This window comes from Calonectris borealis, chromosome 4 (genome assembly GCF_964195595.1).
Source record: "Calonectris borealis chromosome 4, bCalBor7.hap1.2, whole genome shotgun sequence".
In the NCBI taxonomy this organism is placed as follows: Eukaryota; Metazoa; Chordata; class Aves; order Procellariiformes; family Procellariidae; genus Calonectris; species Calonectris borealis.
This window is the reverse complement of record NC_134315.1, coordinates 23,036,541-23,048,904: the sequence shown is the minus strand read 5'-3', so window position 1 is coordinate 23,048,904 and position 12,364 is coordinate 23,036,541.

The window sequence follows — 12,364 nt, the reverse complement described above, 5'->3', positions numbered from 1 at the left end:
GACACGGTTTTAATAAGGCAAAACATGGTAACTAACCTGATTGCTTTCAACAGTGCATTGAGTGGCAGTGGGTAGAATGGGAGAGTGATGAATAAAATATACCTTCCAGTAGGATTTTTGACATTTTCTCCTGCAGCATGCTTATTTGGAAATAGAGGAATTATAGGCTGAACCACCGGGTGGGTAGAGATTTGGATGGACTACAAGGGTCTAAGGATAGTAATCAATGCCTTGATATCCATTTGGTGGCTGGTAACAAGTAGAGTATCTCTGTGTTGATACTGTGTTAATATTATTCTATATCTTCACCAATAACCTTGATGACAGGTCAAAATGCATCTTCAGCAAATTTGTGGGTGATACTAAAATGGGAATAGCTAACACACCAAACTCTAGAGCTTTAATCTAAAAGGATCTTGACAAACTTGAAGACAGATCTGCAGAATCCTGCAGGGAGAGACTGAGAGAACTGGGCTTGTTTAGTACGTTGAAGGGAAGACTGAGCTGAAATCTAAATGGCAGTCCACAACTTCTTGACAGGGAATTAAAGATATGATGGAGGTAAAGTGGAAGATGGTATAACAAAAGGCAGCAGATTGAAATTGTTGCATGGAGTTCAGACTGGACATTAGAAAAAACATTTTCACTGAGAAGGTAGTATGACACTAGAACAGGTAACCCAAAAAGCTTGTTGAATCTCCTTTCTTGGAATAGCTTCGCAGACCAGCTCAGAAATTAAGTTTCTGAAAGAAATGAACAGCAACTAAAAGAACCAAAATTCTGGTATCACTGGTAGGGCAAAATATTAGTAGAAGAGAATGATATAATACAACATAGAAAGCGTAAGTAAAAAGGAGTGGAATTCTGTGAGAAAAGAAAGGTATACCCTAAGAAACACAGCTCAATGCAGTTGAATGTGTTCAGGGAAATGCAGAGGAAAGATGAGGGAGTGATACCAAAGTGATGAACAAAATGATCTTAGTGATTGTGTGAGCTAGAGTGGGCTTAGCATGCCACAGGCTGTGTAATAGTTGAAAATAGCCTACACATGCAGGACAAATAAAGGAAAGCAAACAGAAGGCAATCACAACCCTAGAGGTATGACAGGGATTATGGTGTTATCATCATAACTGATAAATGAAGAAAACAGAAGCTTCTGGAGAGAAAGAAATGGCAAGTTCACTTTTGACATAATAAAACTTAGCCTTTTGATGGGCTACGGCTCATTGAAAAAGGAGGAAAAAAGATCACAGACCTTTTTAAAAATAAAAAGAACATTTTTGTGGTTTATATTTTGAAGTTTCTATTCAGATTGAAAACAAAAAAATATTTTTAGGGGTTCAGAATTTGGCAAAAAAAAAGACTTTTTTTGTGTGTGTGTGTGTGTGAGTGTAAGTACAGGAATACAGCAAATTTATTAACTATGACATAACCTTAAATTCTTTGTCCTGTCAGCAAGTGTGTGGTACTGCTAGGTATACAGATTAATTATAATCACTCTATAGACTTTCTTCTTCTTTACATTAACTTCAAAGACACAGAAGAAATTGAGGTTAAGGATAACCACTTCACATTATATATTTTGACTGCATGGGTATACAGAATCTTCTAATCTGATTTAGTAGACAGCTAAAAGCATACTTCTTACTGTCATTGTGCAATTCTAACGGGAGTATTTTTAATAGAAAAAAAATACAACTGCTTTGTAGTTTAGATCTGGTTTTCATTTACTTATTAATATCTCTATTAATATTTGTGCATCTTTCCACATGCATTTTTTAATAAGTAAATTGGTGTTGGAAAATAAGAACAGCATGGTTAATTATTTATTTTTGGTACTTTTCATGAATTTATTTTTTGCATAGCAAATCTAGCACAGACAACCTAGGCGATCCTCGTTCTATGCCTCAGAGATGGCAATCTCTATTCTATTGTTTGTGTCCAGCAGAAAATCTCTTAGAATCTGTACATTTGATTTCCATGTTTGTAAAACAGAGGTAGCAGTTTTTATCCCTGTCTTATGATTATGAGTAATTTACAACGTAGGACAGGAGAGTTGCACAATTTTAAGATGGAGCTTGATAAGCTCATAAAGGTGTTACCCTTCAATGTAATTTATGATAGCAAGGGAAATAAACCTGATGACCTATTGAGTCGGTCCTTAGTGATCTTACACTACTAACAACTTCAAGAGACTTGTGTAGTTTTCATGAAAACTACAAAACCTACAAAGTCTGATACAAACTTTGAATGTAAAGACAGCATAAGAGAGGCAATGTGTTTGCAAGAGCTGTTTATGTTGTGCTTTGCCTTGATTACTGGTGGTGTTCAGTTCTGAGAGATTCCCTCATTGGCATTCCAAATAAGTTTGTCATTGTATGAGCCCAATCAGATAGGAGTAGAGAATAGATAGAGATATACATCTGTTATGAAGGACCTTGCAGGTTTATTATGGTTTTGCAGGTTGCATAATGAGCACAAAGTGGTCAGAAGGTAGCAAAGAGTTTGGTATTGTTTCAACAACCAAGGAAACCACTCTTTCTTTCTGGTGTTCTGGACTGAATATATTTTGAATATCGCATTTCATATTAGACACTAAATTCCAAAAAAGATGCTGACAAACTGAACGAAGTTCAGAGGACAGCAAAAAAAAAAGATCAAGGAGATGGAGGGATTGATTTCTTGGGAAAGAGAAAAAGAAGAAAGTATGTATAACTTGACTCAGCAATGATAAAGGGCAGGGAAAATTAACAGGCTACAAATAGCTAATGGAGTTAAATATTAAGTCAGAGAGAAATTAGTGCAGGACAAGATGATGTAGCTAGAATATTGGCATGAAATTAAGGAAAAGAAACTGTAAACTGAATGCCAAAGCAACCATTGCAGAATAGATTTGTTGACCTTCTGACTGGATTCGAATTACAATGCAATAACAGTTGTGACACTAATTCGGTCAATCTTTGACCAGTCATACTAAACATACCATAGAGGTACACGACAACACTAAGTCAGAAACTAACATTCTTTTATTTTATAATCAGGTAAATAATCCTGGGCTGTGTTAGAAGGAGTGTTGCCAGCGGGGTGAGGGAAGTGATCCTTCCCCTTTATGCTTTTGCATCAGTTAGTTCGTTTGTTTTCCTTAGTAAAAAGAAAACCTCTGCATAATGTTTTCCCTATGAAGTTCTTTAATTTACCAACTTTAAATACTAATTTCTATCAATTTACTAAGTGCTTTCTAATCTTTATTGATTAATTAGAATATCTACTAGATAGTGAAATGATTTTCATTTACATTAAGCTTACACAATCGCTTATGGTGTTACTTGAACAATATTACTCAAATAACTTAAGTTGTGTGTTGTGGGTTAAACCCAGTAGGCAGCTTAGCCTCACACAGCCACTCACTCACTCCCCCACAGTAGGATGGGGGAGAGAATTGGAAAGGTAAAAATGAGAAAACTCATGGATTGAGATAAAGACAGATTAATAAGTAAGGCAAAAGCTGTGCACGCGAGCCAAACAAAATAAGGAATTCATGCACTACTTCCCATTGGCAGGCAGATGTTTGGGCATTTGCAGGAAAGCAAGGCTTCATGACGTGTAATCTTCACTTTGGAATACAAACATTGTATCTCTAATTGTCCTCTTTTATTGCTGAGCATGATGCCATATGGTATGGAATATCCCTTTGGTCAGTTGGGGTCAGCTGTCCTGACTGTGTCCCCTCCCAACTTCTTGTGCACCCCAGCCAACTCACTGGTAGAGCAGCGAGAGAAACAGAAAAGGCCTTGATGGTGTGTAAGCAGTAGCTAAAACATTGGTGTCTTATCAATCAATACTGTTTTGATCACCGCTTCAAAACAGAGCATCATACGAGCTACTATTAAGAGAATTAACTGTACCCAGACAAAACCAGTATAATTGTGTCAACATTCTTGTCCTAGAAAGAGTCAGAAGAATGGACACTTCTTTTGTTCTTAGCAGTTATAACATTAGCAAGAATGTGAAAGACTTGGCATTGATTTGTATTTCTGCCTGAAATAAGGACCTCTCAAAGGAGTGTTTGAATTGCCAGTTTGTTCTGGATTGGATAGGTTGATGAGGATCTAAGGCATTCTTGTTAATGCTTTTGGAGGCTAGAGAAAAAGCAAGGGTAAGCAGGGATGAATAAAGCCATTCCTCAAGAGAATAGAACTTCAGAATTAGCATGTTTGCAAGTGAAAGCTTTTTTTTTTAAACCATTAAAATAACTGGAGCATGAATTAGAATCCAGAGTTGTCCTTGCTTCAGTGAGGACTCCAATAACTAGGCTGAAGAATTGTACTTGCATCGTTTTCTTTTCTGTATTAAGAAATCTATACTTTACCATGAAATGCTGCAAATAGGTGAATTTGAACTTTATCTTTCCTGGTGGGACCCTAAATTCTTCAGCCCCCACTGCAGAATATTTTTAGCTTTGTAGTTTCCATGCTGTTCTTGGAATTGTCACTGATCTTCCTAGGCAGGAGTGAAAACTGAACTGCTGCAACTCCTAGACAGATGAGACACACCAGCCTTTGTACTGCAGAGTAAGAGATGTGGAAAACAGGGCCGGGAGAAAGAAGGTGATAGGGAAGGACAAGAGGCCCTCATCGGTGGGCATCTTTTCTTCCATTGTCTTTTAATAAGGAGAATGCTCAAGTCTGAGTCTCAAGTATTTTCTACAGCATAATAGAGGTACTTTCTTAGTCGGTGTTCTGGTCTTTGTGGATTTCATTCTCAGATATTTAACTCCTCCCAGATAATGACACTACTTATCTAATTTAAAGCATCAATTTCTGTTTTATGATAGAGACATTAAAAGTTAGATTCCACACACATAGCAATAGCTGAATCTTTATGTGATGTTAGCCCTTAAGCATTGACCTTACTTACAAAACATTAACTAATGACCTCAGAGCCTGTACTTGTTCTGACACCAGTGTTTGCATCCAACTGCAAAATCAAGAACTACTTTTATGCCTGATTTCACTATATGTAAAATGGTCACAATGGACCTGTATGCTCTAAGGTGTCATGAGGAAATATGCAGGAGACAATCATAAAGGGTAATAAGAAGAGCTTTGAAACATGAAGAGAGAGAATAGAAGCTAAGTGAATAGATTATTTGGATATAAAAGTACAGATTAATTGTGTCAGGGCCCTGAGGACACTATCAGGCCTTACTGGCCTTGCCCAGCCTCACCTGGCACCTCTCTGCACCCCTGCCCAGGGCCCATTTCAGCCCCCTGGGGCCTTCAGTCCCTGCCCCAGTGACCCGGCAGCAGGGCTGGTCCCCACAGCCCTGACCAGCTGGGCCCACCTGCGGGCCCATGTCCTGGTCCAGCCTCAGCCCCTCCCCATCAGGAGGTGCCTGATGCCAGGGGCTGGGGCTGCCCCCAGCTACCCTGCTCCCTGACTGGGGCGATGGGACAGGCCCTGCCTGCCAGGCCTTGCCTGCCCAGCCTGGGGATTCCCTGGGGCTCCCAGTTCCCAGCCCCCAGGGAGCTGCGGGAATATAGGGTATACTCAGAGAACAACTTATAAGTGGGTGAGAAAGGATTCTTCTAAATCATCAGTCATTTGCCCCAGGGAAAAGGAAAATACTCTCAGCTGTTATTCAACTCAGCCCCACAGACAGCTTTTTGGTTTTTTTAGATAGGTGACACATTGCATGCTATTTTTCTCACACAAGCTAAAGTTTTCTGTGCTTTTTTCAGAGCAGCATGGTATTTTCTGTTAACATGTTTTCTGTAATATTGTAAGGACTTCTTGGAACAACATCACTTAAAAATAATGATGTTTTCATTTATATACATAAGATATATGTACATAGCAATAAGATATATATACTTAGCAATAAGATTATGTTAGCATTGCATCTACAGTTGCAATGCCATTATACAGACAGCCCTTGAAAAACAGTTTCCATTGCATTGATAATTCAAATAAGTTTTGAAATTTGCTGTCAAATGTACAGAAACCTATCAGTGTTCTAACACTTGAATTTAAAATGGCCAAGAGTATTAAAAACAAGTAAATCATGGTTTAACATTTTATTAGTTCCACTTTTTTCCAGCTCTTTGAGAACTCTTCAATTTATTGCATTGAATCAGTGTCCTTTGAAAGTGCCCTGATTATGTTGCCCTTGCAATTCCAGAAATCATATTTTAAAAAGGTCAAAATGTTTATCTTTATAACAGAAAAAGTCATAGCTACTTATTGGTCTTGAAGTTGTTTCCTGTTCTGTTCCCCTGATGTTAATTTCCGTGCTTCAGCTTTCTTATTCTCTTTTTCTCTTAAGCCTGAGGTATGTACTTTTGATGTATATAATTCAAGACAAATAAAAATCAAACCAAATAGAAATGAGACCTTTGATCTTCTAAATACATTGCTAAATTAATCTCTTTTCCTTACCTCTATTTTTTGAAAAGGACACTGCTGCTTTTGAGTTACTGATGGAGGAATTTACCCTTTTGATGCATACCCCACTGCTCTTCTGGAATTATCTTTTTGTTCTGTTTTTCACCAAAAAAGTCAAAGCTTGGCCTTTTAAGTGATGATCACCTTTCCAATGACTGTAAAGGAATCACAGGTTTTCCTTTTATAATTGTTTTAATCTGTTCTCTGTTTTATTCCCAAACACTTCTTTTGATAGCTCAAGGGAGAAATTTTTATCCCTGCAGAGCATGGTCCCATGCACAGTTGATAAAAGTTTCAGCCCAACTCATAGAGGTATGGATGAAGCAGTGACAACAACAAAACTACAGAGCGTCTTAAAGTGGTTTTGTGTCTAATGGCATTGAAACTTACTATTTTAGTGAAAGTTCCACTATTAGAAATCCTTGGTCCCACTTCAGATGTTTTTCCCCTCACTAGTGCCAAATGCTGAACTGATTCATGTCTGGTCTTGCTCAAAATGACATGGCTGAGATCTTTCTGGGAAGGTGAGGATGCAGAGATAATTATATATATATTTAGAATTAATTTCAGTTTGGTATATGAAGCATAAGGAATAATTTCTGACCATGTTAAATTTTTGGGTAATTTTTGTGATTAGAGAGGTAGGTTCATGAGAAAGGTGTCTTGTTGAAAACTTTGTATATAGGCATAATAGAAAGAATGTTGCCTTTAGTACCAGTTTTATTAATTAGATGAAATTTAGAAATTTAATTTCTATTAATGGAATAGAAAACACTAAAGACTTGCAATGTGTTAATTTCGGTAAATTTTGAGAAGGTATTTGTGAGATTTTTTACAAATTATTAGCAAAGTTACTGTAATTGTAAGAGAATTTGATAAAATATTTATAAGGTTATTTTGTGTTATAATCTTATAGTTTTAGAATTGGTGTAAATATAAATAAATTGACATATAGCTACTATAATGGGACTTGAAATATATAGTGAAAATATGCATAAAGTCATAAATTGAAGTTATAATTTGTCACAAATAATACCTTTTTATCTGGCAATCGTTTTGTTCTGTCAGGTCAGAATGTTATATATTCTAGTATAAAAGGAATAAAAACTTGATAGGAAAATGTTGCTTGTTAAAGATTTTTATTTTCATAATAAATGATGCTAACTCTTCCTCTTGATTTCTCGTCAAGTAAACCTCTGTCTTTTACATATTTTTTTTTTTGTCTGTATGATAAGAGAGTGTGTTCTATTTAAAAAAAGAAAAATGATGCCTCTCAGTCTTTTCTGTGGATGAATTCTCTCTGTCTTAGGTATGAAGTTATTAGCTGTGGTGGCTTGGTAGCATTTGACATATTTCTGAAACCAGTATTTAGTCCAATGTCCTAAATATTGAGTGGTAGAGGTGACAATGAGACTTGGAAGTATGTGACAGAGGAATGGACAGGCCCTGTGTTGGAAAATCGAGGGCAGATTTTTATTCTTTTTTTCTGTATTCTTTTCAGCATACAAAGTTTTTTCATTAATGCTTTCTTTGTCCCATGATGGATTAAAATAACAGATAATTGAAAAGGGAATTAACTCTTTGCTGTGTATAAACAAAAATGTATCAGTCAGCTGGGCATGAAAAGAAGTCAACCTCTTTTTAAAAGAGTATTTGTATGGTATTTCTAAGTGGCATTGCATTCTGTACATCTTTCACAAGAGGTGAGCTCACATTATGGTCATCTAACAGTTTGTTGTTCAAGCAAAGACTGAAAATTATTTTGCTACTTTCCCCATAGCCTTTCTTTTCATCTACTGTCCAAGTAGACAGTTGCAACATTTCTTTAAAAAGCTCATAGATGTATATATCACTAGTAATTCCTCTCCCAGTTATTTGGCCATGCTTTGAATAGAAAACAATCTGATAATTTTACCCGTGAGAATTCCAGCAGAAGTAGGACATAGACTGTCTTGTAGATGTTGACAAACCTTGGGCCTAAGCTCAGTCCCTTGTTACTTAGCATTCCTTGGACTCCTCGGTATTATCAAAAGCAGAAATTTAGCTAATAAACAAACTACACATTTGGAGCTTAACAACTGATCTGATAAAAGTCATGTTTGTATCTACACAATGCTATGTTGATGCCTGAGCTAGTACAGTGATGTCTGTACTAACTGGTAGTACAGTTAGGCTAATTTTGTTTTTGAGTCCAGCTTGACTAGAAACACCTTTGGCTGAATTCCTAAATTGTGGTAGCATGAAGAAGCTTAAAGGCTGTGATAATCAGAGCTCTTAAGATACCCTTAGGTCTTAATGACCCTGATGAGCCTCACCTGGGGCTTCCACCCATACATCTGCTTTGGGTCCCAGGAGCCCCAATTAAGCTGAGACCTGATCATCCAGCCCCCGTGGGGTGTGGCTTAAGTGTACCTGTCCTGGTTTTGGTCCTGTCTCCTGGATGGACCTTGAACCTACGCTGTAGGTAGTTTATCTCCTGAATGGACCTCTTATATGTATGTTATATCCAGTCTTATCTTTGGTCCTGTCTTCTGCTGCTCCTATCTGGATTCTCTGGATAGACTCTGTGCCTGGTTCAGCTCCTTGCCTTGTCTGGGACTGTTACTGGACTTCATTATCAGCACACTAACCAGTCCACCCCAGTTGGTAAGGGCACTGCCCTGCCAGTGCTGTGGACACTCTTGGTTGCTCTTCCTTGTGGAGTGGCCCTGCTCTTTGTGCTCCTCTGTACTGATACAATGTGGTGATCGTAAACAGGGAGGAAGGGGGATACTAACAGTAAAAAAAAAAAAAAAAAAAAAAAAAAAATTGTCAGATAAGAGAATACAAAAATCTTGGCGCATAGAAGACTGGTGAACCTCATCTTGCCTAAAAAGTAAGAGATTGACGCACCAGCTAAGGGCAAAGTTGTCTTGTAGTATTCCCTGCTTGTCCTAATGAAATTGTTCCACTGTGTAAAAAAGGAGTTCAAGATTCATCAAATCACATCAAGTCTCTGTTATTGTTAAGTGAGGGCTTTCAAATTGGGTGCCTGCTGTTATCACTGTTCCTATGGTTTGTCCAACAACTGCTGGTTATTCTCAGTTTGTACTCACTCATTTTCCTAGTGCGGATGTAATTTTTAATGTAAAATTGAATACTCTTTAGTGACTTAAGACTTAAAAGTGGAATAACCCAAAACATATCTGAATATTTTAACCACTAAAATACAGAGTTATTTGACTTTTTTTTCCTTCTTTTGGGCACAATTACTATTTATTTTTACAAAAGGAGAATATTTTCCCTGAAAGAGAGCTTGAGAGACACCTTTTACGAAACACTTCATAAGTCTGGTGATTAAAGTATTCCTATGTTCCCAAGAACATTTAAACCATCAGCTTTCTAAATAAGGAAGTTTAAAGTTGGGCTTCTTGCCTGCTTGCATACTCTTTAACCACTGGCTGCTGTATTGTATGGCAATCTTTTCCTGTTTTTACTTAAAACTCCATCCTACAGCAGAATAGAACCATTTGCACTGCAAAATAGCAGTAGCTAAAATGCTTTTTCTCCCATCATTTTTTTTTTTTTTAAATGAGCATTTTTCTGATTGAAAAGCTGTTGGCAGAAAATGTCTGACTAGCCTTAATCACTTAAACTACATATCTGAAAAGTGAAATCACTAGAGTGTGTTATGGACTTAGAGCATTTGTACATTTAGCAAAAGTAGAAAAGAAAACAAGCATTGATTTCTGTTTGTTTCAACAAACATTGGCAAGATCATACCTAGATATCTGCAGTCAGGAAATGTATTGGGATTTGCCAAGATTTCTCAGTATCAATTGTCGCTTTAATCTGGGCAGAAGCTAGGAATAACTTCCCAGACCTGAGCAGCTTCTAAATTATTGTTCTGTTAAGGTCTTAAAGTTAATCTCTGGAATATATTTTTACAACAATTAAATATAATTTTCTGTGCATCATTTATAGTGTTGCTATAAATGCTTGCTATTGATAAAACACTAATAGATATTCTATCAATATGATAATATTCTCTCAACATTAAGAAATTGTTTAAAACAAACACACTATATATTTTTGAATTGATTGTTTGTGTTAATTTTGATATATCTGTTTATAATTTACATTCCCGACAAACAAACCTTATTTTACCACAGGCTTAAATTGCATCTTAACTACGTCTGAATGGATATGGTGCTCTGAAACATCCTTTACTCTAATTTTATTTTTATATTATGCTATTGTATTGCATTAGAAGTTCATTTTACCACTTGAAAAGTATACATCTTTCTCTAGCAGCTAAATCAAACTTTACCTACAACAAGATTATTGTATGAAAGTATTCAACGCTGTATTTCATAAGTTTTTGGTTATGTATCATTATGCATTTATAAACACCATTGCCCCCCAAAAATTCTGGGAAGCAGAAATGAAATAATAGAGTCACACTTTTTACTAGCCCTTAAATAATTGTGTAATTTTGGGGAAAAAAAGTAGCTACAGGAATAGCTGATCAATTGGTGAGTGTTATGATATTAAAGATACTGCTGATTTTGAGACTATCAAAGCAATATAGTTCAGCATGATAGCTAGGAAGCTTTACTTAGCACTTGGAAAGGACAGGCCTAATGCCTCTGCAGCCTTAATTTGACCCTCCTGTGCATATACATTAAGATACAATTTTTAGTTACTTCTGAAAGTGTCTGAGCTCAGAAAATTCTTCTAACATGAACAAAATAGAGTTCATATTAGAGAAAAATTTAAGTGTGAGAACATATAAATTAGTAAGTAAGGAGGTTAAAGTAAATTAAGTGCATCATTGTATAGATAGAGTTGTCAGTACAGAGGTACCGAAAGAGTGCATTATCATTAATAGTTTATTAAACTTAAACTCACTTATCTTAAATCAATCTTCCTGTAATTATAGTACAGTTATGCAGTTAAATGATGTTGAAAAATTCCAAAGAGTTTCCAAGCAGCTTGGTTTAATAATCACAGAAAATGGCTGTGCTAAGGCAGGTGTTTTGTCCTTTCTTTTTTGGTGGATGTGATCAAGGTAACTGCTTCAGTGTCAATTGCTGTCTCATAATTATTAATAATTTGTGCAATTTAAAGGTAGTATTCTTTGATTTGTCCCACATTTTTTGGGACAATTCCTTCAGGTTTTTGGAGGGAAAAGCTTTATTCTTTGTCATGCCTTTTGTAAATAAAATAGTTCTGTGTCAGTCTGTATTAGAATTTTTAGGATTCTGTTCACAGACCCCACAGAGCCATCCAGAAGATTAACTCAGGAAGTGTCCTTTGTGGATGTAGGACTTCTCTAATGTTTTGATTATAAAATTTATTGCCTGCCCTAAGGTGTAGCAAGTTCCAGTGTATAACACTGTAAAATAAAACGACTAAGTAACTGGTCTCTTTCTACTTCTGTGCTACTTTCTCCTACTTTCCTCTGCAGCACTTAAAAGAACTCCACTGGGGTGCTCTTTTAAACAAATTGGTATAAATGGAGTGTACCCAGAAGTCATGCAATTATGCTATTCCTTGGCTACTTTTGCAAATGTATATCCTCCTTCTCTGACTGATGTAATTCTATATCACACAGAGTTCTCAAAGTAGCAAAAACACCCAAAAGAAAAATCAGATATCTCCAGTTGTTCCGTATCAGTCAACTGTGAGCAACAATAGAACTATTTGTGTTTTGAAGGCTGCCATCTTGACTAATATACTTGATACCAGGATCTTCAGCATTAAAGCATTGCATTAGTTTAACTGAGCTCTCTGAATTCTTAAACTGAGTCTTTAGGTGAAGCAGAAAGCGAAATTAATTTCAATTAATTTTTTTTTTCTTGAGTAATAGCTATTGAAAAATCGCTATTAATGGTAGCCCACAGAGACCACAGTTAGGATCCATGTACGTACGTATCTC